General features: G+C 40.3%; 1 long non-coding RNA gene across 1 annotated transcript; it reads right to left on the bottom strand.

Moving 5' to 3' along the window:
- Nucleotides 1-4,873: 4,873 nt before the first annotated feature.
- Nucleotides 4,874-10,109, bottom strand: LOC129754823 (uncharacterized). Its single transcript, XR_008739108.1, has 3 exons — nt 10,084-10,109; nt 5,441-6,115; nt 4,874-5,383 (listed from the first exon to the last, which is right to left on the bottom strand). It is a non-coding gene; the product is annotated as an uncharacterized LOC129754823 (long non-coding RNA).
- Between the last annotated feature and the right edge of the window lie 3,795 nt (nt 10,110-13,904).

Genomic DNA, 13,904 nt, shown 5'->3' with positions numbered 1-13,904 from the left:
GGATAATCATACCAAATTTTTCTTACCCGTGGATAAACGGAAGAAGTTCCAGCTCTGTAACGAACTACACCGCTTTGGCAACCAAACAGCCAAACCTCCTGCTGGAATATTTCCCCGATAATTTTCACCCCATGGCTGCCCGGAAAATCAAGTGTCGGATTTGGATTCCGGCACGAGTATTGGCGAGACAGCGATCTGCCGGATTGGAATCAAACGACAGACCTCAACACATAGATGTCGTTCACATATCCGGAACCAGAACCAGAACTGATGGTCATCGAATGTCAATAGCTTAGCAGCACCAAAAACTTGGATGATCCCAGATGGCCAAAATCTCCCCCGACTTAGCTTGGAGCACGTAGGCATCGGAGCGGGTCGTAAATCGTTGGGCAAAGGTTTGCCGCTTGGCTTTAGCTCCGGACTCGATAAGAGCGATCAAGGCAAGGACATGTTCACGTTTACAGCCTAGTCCGAGGGCTCCGAAGAATCCGGCATGGTTGAAACGAATTACCCTGCTTGATTTGGAAGATTTCCATTCGACGAGTTTGCGAAAATACTGGCCGGACTGCACGGCAATAAAAATACTTGTAGGAATACACTACAATACTTTCGACAATAAACAAAACATTTCAAAATTTTATTTTTTTTTCTGACTATCATAGCTGCAATTTTCATCGAAAAATGCTCCTTAAATTTCAATTAAAAAATAACCATTTTCTAACTTCTTCGCCAAATAAAATACGGTTAAAAAATAACCATATTTCAACTTCTCCCCGAAAAGTCATTTTATGAGTTCTCATGGAGAACTCATAAAATGGCATTTCCCGGGAAAAGGTCTAAAATGGTTATTTTTGAATCTTAAATGGTTCAATAGTTTCTAGCGTGTCCGTTTTCTCACTCTTCCTGAAGAAGAAGCACAACCTCGAACGTCAAAAATGGAAACCAAGGTGTGTATATAGGTCGATTCACGCACTGCCTGGCAGAGGTGCCAGGTGTCCTGATTTATCAGGATTTGTCCTGATTTTCGAGAGACTGTCCTGATTTTTCAAAAACCCTCGAGTTGTCCTGATTTTTCAAAATTTGTCCCTAAAATGTCCTGATTTGTCCTGATTTTCATAAAAACCTCGTAAATATGATCGAATTTGAAGTCAAACCATTAAACTACGAGAAAATCGAATTAATATGTTATAAAATAGTTAATCCCATTTAACAGATGGTAATTTTCGGTTCAGATGATAATTAAATGGTGTTTTTAGATATGAACTACCGGCCAGCCAACAAGCTGCGTATTGTTGTTGCATAAATCAAGGCACATGTATTGCGCCTTTATTTATGCAATCTAAGCAGAAATCCTTATATAATTTTCATGAATCAAGAGATGTCCTGATAAATCCTGATTTTTAACTTCGAGTTGTCCTGATTTTTGACGAAACCACCTGGCAACCCTGTTTTTTGCCTCGGAATATCATATCGTAAAAATTCAGAACAGTTTGTCGTGTCCCGGCCGTCGTGGCATAGCCATTTTGTATCTTTTTTTTTTTTTTTTTTTTTTAAATGAATTATGCTGCCGTCTGTCCTTGTCAAAGCTATTCATACGACTGGCTCTTTATTTCTCAACTGGACTCATTTCTTCTCTTCTATAACTGCCCCTCTCTTTCTCTCTCTACTAAAGTATTTCCTCTCTTCCTATTTTTCCTTCCTATGTGTGGGACATGAGAGAAGGAATCATGTCAAATATTGGATTGAGTCAAACAATGCAACTGGCACCACTATTTGCCAGCATTGTTAGATCTGTCATGAATGATATCTTTCTCGCTCCAATCCTCTCTCTCCCTCCAAATCTGGGATTGGGCCTGCTAAAAAGAATAAAGCCTGCTCTTTACTCTTACACAGATTTCCATAAGAACGACAGCTAATCGGAGTGAAATTGGAGTGAAGGCTGTTTCTCTCTCTGTTTAACACACGAGAAATCGTATACCGGGACTGCGAGCGCGCCCATCGCCCATTCGCCAGTCAGTTCGTCTGTCGTGCGCCAGAACGGACGTGCGCTTTTACCGCTCTGCGAACAACTAAAAGACTGTCGATCGGACAAGATAAATCCGGATTGTCGTGCGGGTTCTCCGATAGACTCCGGAGTGGCCCCATACTATGTTGCTCTCGTTCCCTACACGGTTCAGCCCTTTTCACAGTATGTTTAATGAAGAATTTTCCAATGTTGAATTCTTCTTTCCCTGAGTAGTGTTATTATACAAGTATGTGTATTTGTTCACAGCTTCTGCCCTTTGACGGAAAAGATTAGTAGGACCACTAGAAAGATTAGTAGGATTCCTACTAGCCGCCTACTAGCCGTTCCATTGTTTTCTAGTGTGACGAATGATTAATGATGGCTTTGATGCCACAAATAATAAACGCAAACATAACATTATGGCAACATCAATGTGTTGCTAAATTCGAAAACCCATTTTATTTCCCTCAAATGTGATTGAATTTAAAAGAGCGACTTACATTTCGGCCTTGCTGCGTACTGCTGACCCGAATTTCGGGTACTTTTTATGGATGCACCTTTCCGTGTGCCCTCCCATCTGGGGGCTGTCCGAAACCATGTTGATGATGATGTCCTTATGGCCTGCTGAAGATTGTCGACGAACGAAACCTTGGTGCACTCTTCGCAGATGTCGCTGCACACACATGCCACACAACTCGTTGGTTGCCAACTCGCAACCCTGCACGTTCCGGCTTGGGCCGCTGAACGCGCAGATCCTCCTGCTGGACGACAATCCGGTTATTCCGGCGATTTTCCGGCGACAATGCTCCTGCTGTGATGTCATCCGATGACCAATGGGTTTTCCCCGGTTGCAACCGGGAACGTCTTCCGCTTCCGCACGTGGTTTTCCTATATCTCCGATCCCTCGAAGCCTCTTGCGCCTTTTCCCTTGAGGAACCTTGGCGCTTCCCGGCGCCTTGTGTCCAATGGGCACCGCGAGCCTAATTGTAAGAGGCAGCAAAACTTGCTCAAGGTTTTCCGGCAAGGTGGCTTTCTGGCAATAAACGCTCCCACTACTGGCGAGGAGAAGCGAGCACCAAGCGCCGAATCCGGTGAGCCGAATATCACCAAGGGTGAGAAAAGATGTGGCAAACAGAAGTGGCAAAGCGGTATGGCAGTAGAAGTGTAGCAAAAAGATGTGGCCAAAAAAGAAAAAAAGGGGTCCTATTGGGACGGAAAAGTGGGGTTAGAAAAGAGATTAGTTGAAGGAATCTAACCTTAACTCACTTCCGACCCCTTTTTTGATGTTGATATGCCGAAAGCAAGAGTTTCTTGCTGGGCCAACTGTGGTCACGCACGACCAACGAAATCTTTCGCTTTTTGGTGCCTAGCGTCCGCTCTGATTTCGGGAATTTAGCCAACGTTTTGGTTGAAGTGCGTGTCACCTGAAATAGTGGCGTTTTTAGAATACAGCAGATGGTTAAAGTGTCCACGCAATTACCTTCGCCTTTTCTTAGCGCCTTGCGCAGATTTCCTCCCTGTGGGATTCGCTTTTGGCCGTGGTCGAAAGGTGTGTACAAGCGAACTGGAATTAATGTGCTTTAGTACAAAATTTCCCGGCTTCTAAATTGTCGCTTACCTTTGCCTTTTTGCGACGTCTTCCGCCCTCAATTTACCGACAATTCCTTCTGGCCTAGGCGTGCGCTTCTGCAATTTAAAATTGTGCCGGTTGTAGCAGATTCGGATCACAGATTCTGGTCTGTTGCTTACCTGTGCCTTTCGATGCTTCACTCGCACGTTTTTCCCGTGGGGGAAGAAAAGCTTCGCTCGCGCGCCTGGCCGATCTCTTGGACCGCGTCCAATTAGAATTTGTTTTTCGTGCCGAGTTCTAGCGGCTGCGGCGAACACACCACTCGCGAAACGTGTTAATTCCGACTCGCGCGGCACTTCTTTTTTCAGCCCGTAAATTTTCGCTGGCGAGCTTCTCGATTTTCCGGAACTAGTGACGACTGTCGGTCAGTCGAGCCAACCGCAAAACTTAAAATTCTCCCACGAATGCAAATTCACTGGCGTCTCTCTTGTGGCCAACTTGCGCTCAAACGGTTCAATTTTCAATCCGATGTCTGGTTGACAATCCTTCCGAATTCTGAGTTCTTTCGGTTGTTTTTGCTCAGTGTTTTGATATTTGTTTTCATCGACAGGGGTGTGTTTTTTGTTTGCACGCTCTCAATTATTTGATAGGAAATGGGTAAAAGTAAACTGTTTGCGTATTTGCTCATTTTCTCGTATCGAAATTTCTAAGCCTAGAATTAAATGTAACACTAGTGGAAAATGGCCCAACCGATACAGTAGAAATGATATTCCCGATTCAGAATGACAGCTCTCGTTGACATCTGTCAGGGTTTGATTGTATTGGTGTGTTTGATTTGTGTTTATGTGTGAGTGTACATTAAAAGTATGCGTATGTATAGGTGGTATTGAAAACATGCATTTTATGGAGTTCCAAATAAAAAAAAAAAGTGGAAAAGATTTAGTTTAAACCATTTTTATTACATATTAGTGAAATATGGTAAATATATTCTAAATTGTATCACAAACTTGGTTTCACTGACTGGCCTTTCTACAGAGTATCTATTTGTAAGCATCTGCATGCCTTAAAATCGACTTTTCCTTGATCAAGCAGCACCATTGATTTTTGGGGGTACACACTTAATTTTTTCTCCTGTGGTCGGGCCGTTTCTGTCCTGTATTTTCAACAGCTGAAATTACAGGACGATTTCAGGACAGCAAAACAGCTCAGGAAAACAACTGTCAAAACATCCTGTGACATCGAAACAGTTCCCTCCCGCAAATTGCAGGGAAGTTTTGAAAATTTTCCTGTGGGTTCGAAACGGTTTCCTACCGAGGTTAGCAGAAAGCTCTGAATTTTTTTCCCCTAGATTGGAATTCCAAATTTTTATTTTTATTGTTTGTGTTACAAAAAAATATTGTTTTTTCCTAAAATAAACCATTTATTTTACAAGATTTGTTTATACCATACAACACAGACCGCTCTTGTGAACTTTAAAAATTACTGCACTTGCCTTAATACTGAATCGGAAGGTGGTTTGTCCTGCAGAATGATTTTCCGGAACGATGCTGCCTAGAAAACCTGCGAGAATACCAGCGGCGATGAAGTCGACGTTGTTGTTGCTTGTTGCTGACTGTTAACCAGTAACGGAATCCTTTAACAGGAGCACTTCGGTTAGGCCTAATTGCCAGAACATTGGCGGTGGTGGTGGCGGAACAATTACACCTGGCATCTCCGGACTCTACTGCGGTTTGGTTGGTATGCTGCTGATAATGCTTTACGGCTTTTTTGGGAAGTACCTTCAGATGCATTGTGCATTGAATTGTCGCCTGAAAATGAGCAAAAATAAAATTCAATTTGTCATGTGAAATGTAAGATATATTTACCTGTTGTGTTGAATGAGCTGTTTGCTTATGGGAATTAAATTTGAATTCCATGGATCTTTATTTTCTAAATATTTACCGTTCTCCACTCGTGCTTGTCTAAAATTTCAGTAATAAAATAATCTGCGCGAACATCAACGGCCGGAAAATTACAACGAACATTTAAGGCAAAAAAAAGTGGTTGAGATGTTCGGCGGTTAAAAATTTATGCACTGTTGAAAATGAGACAGAAAATCTTTTTGTTTTTTGATACAGGCTAGAAAGAGGAAGAAAATTTGAAAAGGAATGTGTCTATCGTGATACAGAGCAACATTGTCCCGAATTCACTGGAATAGTTCAAGTTCCTGTGCGCTCGTAGGGATGTCATCCTAAATTTCAGGAGAAATGAAGTGTCACGAGATTCAGGTGGGGTTTCGTCCGAATTTCGCGAAAATTGAGTAATTTCCCTGTGGTTCGAAAGATCATTATCCCGAGCGGAATAATTGCAATCTAAGTGTGTAGATTGCAATTTAGAGCTACGCATCCGCTGTTGGTACAACAATCACGCTGATTTATTAATTTCGTCTCGCAATCACCCGTGACATAATATTCCACACGATTCGCAACCGCTGATAATCCGAACCTCTTAATTATCTGCATCCTGCTTTTTCTTCGCTTGAGCCTTGTTTTTTTCGGTATCTGAAATACAAATTATTCAACCCGATAGGAAATACGCCCTACTATTCACTATACTTAGTCGGCTCGCGAAGGGTGCGTCGGCCGATTTTCGATCATACTAATCGGCCTATTGTTGCAACGTCGCTTATGGGAGTTTTTGCTGGGCATCAGCCGATTAGTAAGCCGATTTCGTAGGCCTATCAAATAGGGTGATGAGCAGGGAGGTGGCAATCTAGTTCTTCTTTCGAACAAGAATCTTTTTCTTTTTTTCTATCCATCGGGAGAGACGTTTATGGTGTTTTCCTTTCAAAGCAGTACGAAGTCTTAAAAGTCAAAATTTCAACCAATGAGGAATCAGAATGATTGATGTGTTAGTGTGCTATCAACCATACTTCTCTAGCATTTGACATTTAGTTCGGGTCCTTGACAGCAAAATGTCAGGTTTGTTATGGGCCCACAAAATCGTGGGCCCGTAATTTTGATGGTTGTCAAATTTAATGACAAAGGATAGGGATGCCATCTCCCTGGTGATGAGTAGCATGATTGTGTAGGAACCGACTTAATCGCCTGATTACCCGAATAGAAAAACATTATGAAAAAACCATGAATTTCATTTTCACTCTGCTGTGGATTTTATGGTTGACACCATGAATATCACGATACATCGAACCATGATTTCACTGTCAAACTCATTGTTTTCGACCATGGTATTTATGGTTTTGGCCAAAATTACCATGAAAAAAGGGGGTTGTTAAGCAACTTAACAATGAAAAAATGAACTTTTCCCCATACAGTTTAGAACACAAAAATATGAAGTTAATGGTTATTACAGCTTCCAGTTCTTTCTCGAAAACTGTAATATTCATCGTTTTTCATTGAATTTTTATGGTTTAAAGGACGATGAATCACGATGAACTTCAATGTTTATTCGTAATATGTAAAAAGCTCTCGTAACCGTGAAATTTCATGGTTAGGATTAGTTTTTTTAAGCTTTCTTTCCAAAAAATTGTAAAAAAAAAATTTGTACTGTTTCCAATATTTTTATTTTTCAAATTGTTTTATTAACACACTATAATGATACACTCACTTAACCACTATTTTTTTCTTTCACCATTTGCACGGCGTATTGAGGAGAGGAGGGGCTCCTTCTACGGCACATCTCCAGCTGGTCCATCCCGGGTCTTTCGTTTTCCCTTCTGCCTCTGGAAAAAAATATTTTCAAATTAATTTCAAAAACTTAAACGCACAATAAATATACTCACCGGAATTGCGGTCACTTAAATTCCATACGTCAGAGCTTGCTCGGACGATTGCAAGAAACGCGACAAAACCATCCGACAAAATGGCGCGCGTTTATGAAAATTTCTCTCTACACGAAAAAATATAAATGTGTGAAAAGGGCTGATGTTTATCATCGTTCGGATTTTCTTTTTACCATGAAAAATATTGTAACAATATTATTCACAAGAATAACACTGTTATTTCAAAGTTTTGAGTGGTTGACTAGGATTTAGAAATAAGGATGAAGTTTATCGTTAAATTGAATACCATTGTTCGGTTATATTAATACCACGATCTTGGCTATTCGGGTAGTATGGCGATAAAGTTGATGAGATTTTCGACGTTCAGCTATTTAATAGGGGTATCAAACGAGCTATTTAGTATTAACCACCCGACTCAATCCGACTAAATAGCAGAATTGATTGGCCTCAAAAATCGATTGTTTTTCCTACCACCCTACCCAATCGTACTAAATAGCCAGATTGATTGACAGCAAAAATAGATTTTTCTGTGTACCACCCAACTCAATCCGACTAAATAGCAGAATTGATTGACCACAAAAATCGATTGTTTTTCTACCACCCTACCAAATCGTACTAAATAGCCGGATTGATTGACCGTTAAAATTGATTTTTCTCCCTACCACCCTACGCAATCCGACTAAATAGCTGAATTGATCGACCGCCAACATCGATTTTTTTCCTACCACCCTACCCAATCGTACTTAATAGCCGGATTGATTGACCTCAAAAATTGATTTTTCTTCCTACCACCCAACTCAATCCGTCTAAATAGCTGGATTGATTGACCGCAAAAGTACCATCCGACTAAATAGGGCGATTTATGTAAATGGTTCATTTTCGTATCTCGGAGCAAGTCCAGTTAAGGTATTTTTATTTTTCTGTAGTAAAAATGTAGGTGGTTGTCGAAGTAAATTTTTGGCAGGTAGCCTGATGGTGGAGGCACGAACCTGCAAACTGGCTCATTCGGCAATGAGAATGCCGGAATCTTTGAACCTAGCATCCTACAGTAGCCGGTCGGGAAACGACCTGACCTGTGGAGAACCTTGCCATCCAAGCACTGCAAAATTCCAACGATCTACCAAGGCTTCCGTAAACTTCAGACTCAACAGCAGCTCGCACCTGAAGGTGGAAATCCGTTTTGAATGTTGAATGTTTTGAATGTTTTTCTATTGAAATAAGAGGAAAACAATCAAACTATTTTCCAAAAAAAAAAATTTATTCCATCAACTCACCTCCGGCACCTCATCCAGAAACTGGCCCATGGTGAGGGCGTCGTGAGCGATGCCTTCATCGGAATCATGAACACCTTCGATTACGGCTTCAGGCATGCCCGGCAAACGTCCGGGAACTTGGTAAGGTTGATGTCGTCATGACGGAACCGATAGAAACCCGCTCGCCACTCGAACGAACTGCTGATGAGCACTGACGAACCGTGGGTCAAGCTTTCCCTTCGATGAACTCCATCACACAACACATGTCAAAAACTAATTCAGTTATGACCATTCCATACTAAATAGGCTTAAAATTTGCCAACTAAATAGAGTCCTACGAAAACCTACTAAATCGACCGATCCCCCCCGATTACGTCGATCAACTCATTCCCAACAAACATTTTTTGCTGAACAACCGCTGAAACATTATTTAGTTCTAATTTTAAATCAGCTATCTCGCTGAAAGAAGGCAACCAAAATTAAGGGAGAAGCTGCTGTTCAGCCCTTAAACATCGAGATATGGAGAAATTAATCAGCAAAGATGACATGAAACGTCAATTGACGGATCAACAGAAAAAAAAAACAAAAATAATGTTGACCGATGTACGTCCGATGTTTGCCAGCTACTTTTCCCCTCCCGTGTTTTTTTTTTCATTCGAACTTGTCTCGAACTTTGAACCTACGACTTGTTGGTCTCATGCCGCAGAAAGCAGAACCAACCATGCATTCTGCGAAAGATCAGAAAAGTGTCGCTCTTAAGCGACCGAAATATCACTCAATCAAGTTCAATTTCATATGAAGAAATTGAAATTGCTTCGAGAATAAAATATAAATTTCCCGGCTAGGCCATTTTACCAAGCAAAGTGAGAAATTTCGAATCATTAGACTTTTTAATCGATAATTATTTTTATCCATTCGCTATCATGACATGAATAACAGAAAGTTTGTTATTGCTGAAAGGTGCTTTCGAAGCTACCCTTGTACAGCTGACGGCTGTCAAATTTGAATAATGTCAAAAATGGTTGGACAAAGGCTGAACGAGTTATTCTTCAACCAATTTTCCCCTACTTTCTATTGGCTGAAATAAAACTTCCTTACACGCTGAAACAGCGCTGAAGTATTTCATTCTTCAGCCAGAAAGCTGAAACAGCAATCAGCATCTTAACACAGCATACGATCAGAGAATTGGCGTTTTTAATCAGCCAAAATGTTTGTTGGGTTGTGCTACCAAATCATGCGTAATTGTGTGAGCCTACTCATCAGCCGATTTAGTATGGCATCTATTTCATATTCAAGCATAGCCCGATTAATCGGCATACTAAATAGGGTCATTGATTTAGTAGGGTGATTCGTAGCCAAACTAAATCGGCACCCAACTAAATATGTGAACGGCGAAATTTTTCAACTGTCAAATTTCCTATCGGGAAGTTAATCAATAACGTTTACACAAGCAATAATTCAAGTTTTTACTTACGACACGATGCTGTTCTTGAAAAGTCTGGTAACAAAATGGCCGTTGAAAAATCTACACGGAAAAATTGAGATACTCATTAAATGTATTGCTATTACACCTTCAAAATTACTAATTGACTGTTGTTCAAAATTTGTATACCCTTAATTCAGTTTTGGGTAATATTGGGTAGCCAATATACAGATGAAAACTAATACTCGGTTATTCAGCTCTGTATAAAAAGTTTGCTGTTGTTGGAAAGCTTTGGGCGGGGATGTCAAAGCAAACAAATTTTCCAAATTCGCTCTCGGTTATCACAATGGTTTCAATTTTTCATCATTTTTGCGTTGAAATCATCATAAATATATCACGAAAGGTATGTATTCTTATGATTCAACTTCATTGTTTGACCTTTACAGTGATTTCAGGGATATTTTTCACACAGTTGCGGAAGAAGCCAACGGTCGTGTTTGAAACTGGCTGAAGTTGGGAAAATGGTTCATCGTTTTGATCTTTATTTAACGCTCCTTATGCTGTTCCGGAAAGTCGAAAGAATGCAACTGGAGGTACGAGATTTTCTAAAATGAATACGAACCGCTTAACTAAAATTTTTATTTTCATTAAAGGATGAGCTTGATGCCTTCTCGCCCGGTTAAAATTATTTCCTAGAGCCTATTTCTCTTCAAACCTTTTACCCGACGGGAGTGCTCTACGAAATACTGCAGTTGAAACGTCGCGGCCGTATTTTGTTCTTAAAGAATTGGTAAGTGTAGGGAATGAATGGGTTGGCATTGAATAATAAACATATTTCGGTTTTATTGTTTGCGAATTCAGTAATAATTACATGACATTGATTACTTGTAGTTTCTCTTATTGGGTAACATTTCAGTTGATATAGTATTACATATTTTTTTTTATTATTTATTTATTTTTTCCTCGGATAGGGAAAGCCCAGTGGAGTTAAGCTTCTTCCAAGCCTCTTCTCCAACAGGCACAAAACCCTATCAAAACAGTTTAACAATTCATTTCAATACAATTTTTTTTTTCACAAAATGTAAAGCCATTCCAGTGAGCAAATGATCGCTCTTTGAAGGAATGGTTGGGACTACTCATAGGCTATTTCACAATTTTATAGTATAGAGTTGTGTTATATTCATTAGTTTGCAGCGTTATGGTGGTGGCGGTGGAGGGTGATGAGGTGTTTTGATGATTGGCGGTGGCGGCTGGATGGAGTGGCTTGTGGGCGGCGGTGGTCTGGGTGGAGGGGCGAGAATAAAAAGAATAAAAATTTTTTTTAGCATGTGTGGCACGAAGATACTAGCGGAGGAAACGATGGATGTTTTGCTTGCAGATCGACAACAGTTGTGATTTGAAACGGGAGGACGTTGGGCATTGCTTTAATGTGTCTGGTAGATTGTTGTATAGTTTACTTGCGAAGTAACTGGGTTTCTTCTTTCCAAATTCTGTTCTAACCCTGAGCAGACGAAGGTGGTTTGCATTTCTGGACGAGCGGTGAGACGTCATTCTTTCGAAGTGCATGTTGTGATGGGAATCCCTGCTTGTTATGAGTTTGTGGGTATATACCAGAGTTTGAAATTCCTGGGCACCTCGTATGGGAAGTACTGAATCGTCCATACTATATAACAGTTCGGAAGGGTACAAATACGGCAATCTAAAGACAGCCTTTAGCGCTCTATTCTGCATGGCCTGTAACTCCCTTAGGCGGCTTTTACAGGCTTTACCCCATAGTGACACCAGATATTGCAGTCTCGAGTGAAACAGCGCAAAATATACATTTTTCAGCCAGTGGGTTGGAATGAACGCAGAAATTTTCCATATGGCACCAACGACCGGAGCGAGTGTTCGTTTAAGATGCTCTATATGGGCTGCCCAGCTTAAGGTATCATCGAAATGTAGTCCTAGATATTTAAACTCGTTCACTCGTTCAATTAGAGTGTTGCCTATGCGGATTATTGGCAGCTGAGGTATGGAGCGACGACCAGAATTGAACAGCATGTACGAAGTTTTCAACAAGTTTAACGAGAGAAGATTACAGTCGAAGTAATGCTGAAGGATTTCTAGATCGTTTCCAATCCATTCCACTATCCGGAGAGGATTGGAATTGCTGTACGATATTAATGTGTCGTCGGCAAAGAGCCGAACTTTGCCGTGCAGATTCAACAGGGGGAGATCGTTGATGAATATCAAGAACAACAGCGGGCCCAAGTTGCTTCCCTGCGGTACTCCCGTTGATATGAATCTTTTACTACTTGAAGCTCCTTTGAGGGAAACAAATTGTTGGCGAGCTGTTAAGTAGCTTTCGATAAGCCGAAGGGGTTGTCCACGTAATCCATACCATTCCAATTTCTGTAACAGCAAGGCATGATCAATGGTGTCAAACGCTTTCCTCAGGTCCAAAAATAAGGCACCAGCATATCTACGGTTATCCAGATCATCGTACACGTCCTCCAAAAGTTCGGTTGTTGCAGTTAGAGTGCTGCATCCCTTTCTGAAACCATACTGGCGTGGGCTTATGAGGTCATATCTAGTTAAATATTCATTCATTCGAGTGACGAGTAGTAAATAAATGGGTTATGTATTTTGACCTTGTATAAATTTACTCAGTTGTGGAAAAGATAGCGAGAGCGTGTAATAGAATTAAACTTGATTCAGTTAAGCAATTTTGTGAGCAACAGTCGCGTTTCCAATTTGTTCCTATATTATTAAATAAAAGATAGTGCTAAATACGCGTAGGGTCACTACAGTAAGTAGTATATTTTCTAAAGGAAAATGGTGGAAATTACGACGGCAAAGTACTCGACAGCAAAGTACTCGACAGCAAAAGATTCTGAAGAAAAATCCCTTACGGGATTTCCCTGCGGGAAATTATCTCGAAGGATTATTCCTATTTGGTCGGAAATCTGAATTTTGGTTTTTCAGTTTAACCACTTCAACCTTAATATTTAACTAGGCTTTCAATTTCTGATCCCCGGTTAGAACAGTTCTGATTGATTCACCCTGATTTAGGTTTTGGGTTTACTGTAGTATAATACATTTATTTTTAACTCCATTTTATTATTTTTATTATAATTATTAAATCGACTTTAGTATTTCATGCTATGTATTATTTTCTCATTTCGAATTTAAATTTCTAACGTCATTCAATCATTCTTCCAGATATATTACACCCATGACTGGATCGCTCAAAAGCAAATGCCGGACGATCGTGCCGGACGAAGGAAAAGGTGGAACAGATCGACGACGATAACTCTACAAGGAATCCCAACCGACGGTTAAACATAAGCGAGCCTTCAAGTATCACACGTTAGCTTGAAGGCACCGAAGCTATGGATCTGTTTTAATCGTTTAAATTATTGCCTTTGAGGATATAAATAAACATTTAATTCCTGAAAAAAAAGTTTTTTAATCGAAGAAATTCCTAACTTTACTTTTGCAGAGAAATTTCCAAAATGCATGGACATCCCCATGTCAAAATATACAGAATTGACTAACTGGCTGAAAGCTTTCGAATGAGTAAAAGCTTTTTGCTCACGCTCTGTGTAAAGCGCCCAAACATAAAACTAAGTGGAGACACTTTTCTCGAATCTGTATGGATTTTTATACAGAACAGAGTAACTTTGTTTACCGTGTAAGTTATTTTCAGGCAGCGTTGCCAACCTTCCAGATTTTTCTGGAATCTTCCAGATTTTTATGGGTCATCCAGAAATACAGACCTCATGTTGTCTGGTCCAGACTTTTCATAAATTATCCAGATTTATCCAGAAATTTCTATAAGCTCAACGTTTTATAAAAAAAATACTATTGAAATTCAATAGCTGAACTTA

This window comes from Uranotaenia lowii, chromosome 3, assembly GCF_029784155.1.
Source record: "Uranotaenia lowii strain MFRU-FL chromosome 3, ASM2978415v1, whole genome shotgun sequence".
Taxonomy (NCBI): domain Eukaryota; kingdom Metazoa; phylum Arthropoda; class Insecta; order Diptera; family Culicidae; genus Uranotaenia; species Uranotaenia lowii.
The sequence above is the reverse complement of the archived record's forward strand: the minus strand, read 5'-3'. Positions and strand labels throughout refer to the sequence as shown.